Source organism: Sciurus carolinensis, chromosome 6, assembly GCF_902686445.1.
Source record: "Sciurus carolinensis chromosome 6, mSciCar1.2, whole genome shotgun sequence".
Lineage (NCBI taxonomy): Eukaryota > Metazoa > Chordata > Mammalia > Rodentia > Sciuridae > Sciurus > Sciurus carolinensis.
Genome location: NC_062218.1, coordinates 9,961,542 through 9,962,503, shown reverse-complemented (window position 1 = coordinate 9,962,503; position 962 = coordinate 9,961,542). Strand labels below are relative to the sequence as shown.

The 962-nt window shown below is 35.9% G+C and overlaps 1 non-coding gene across 1 annotated transcript; it reads left to right on the top strand.

Moving 5' to 3' along the window:
• Positions 1-484: 484 nt before the first annotated feature.
• On the top strand, positions 485-558 carry Trnaa-cgc (transfer RNA alanine (anticodon CGC)). The gene has a single exon. It is a non-coding gene; the product is annotated as a tRNA-Ala (tRNA).
• The last annotated feature ends 404 nt before the right edge of the window (positions 559-962 follow it).

Sequence of the window (962 nt, the reverse complement as noted above, 5' to 3'; positions counted from 1 at the left end):
GTTTCATCAGGTTCTAGGTGTACGTTCCACCTAACACAGTGGAGCTGTCCTGCACAGAACCAGACTCACAACAATCCCTGTCCCAGAATTCTACTTTCTACATTTTATATGACTTTTTTTTTTTTTCCTAATGGGAATTGTGATTTGGGGGGACTTTAACTTTCAGAATTTCAACATTTATGATTTTCATCTTTCAGAATTGTGATTTGGGGAATTTAAGACTGTAGAGCGTTTGGACTTTAGGAATTTCGATCCCTGAGGATTTCACATTTAGGATTAGAGTGTTGGAAGAGTGTGGTTTTTCCCTTATGATTGACATGAGTAGAAGCCAACCAACAAGCTACTTTAGAACTGTTAATTTTAAGACAAAGGACAGCTATTACCTCAGTTTTAACCAGAAAAACAACTTTGACATTTCAGGATCTTCAAAATCAACACTATTAAGAAATTGATTGAGAAACTGGAAATCAAGAACTACCAGGGCTGGGGATATAGCTCAGTTGGTAGAGTGCTTGCCTCGCAAGCACGAGGCCCTGGGTTCAATCCCCAGCACCGCAAACAAAAAAAAAAAGGACTACCAGATACCACCACCTCCAACATTGTGATAAAAAAAGGGTATCTCTTTAAACACAAATACATTAAACATGCTTAAATCCATGAGTTCAGAGTGGCAGAGAAAAGTACATGGGATACCTTTAAATGTATCAAGAAACCAACTAATTCCAAAACTCATACATAAGAGAATTAATTTTTTTTCCATAATTTTTCCTTTCCTATATGAATTTTATCTTAAGGTATCAAATACTTGATGTGAGGAAGTTTCTTATTACAGAAGTATTACAGGCTGTAGGTAAAATCGGTGGAAGTGGCATATCATCATTTAGGAATCTATAATGAATTGAGAGTTTGCATTCCTTACCCATTATTATGTAATAAATCTTTCCAAAACATCGTCATGTCAT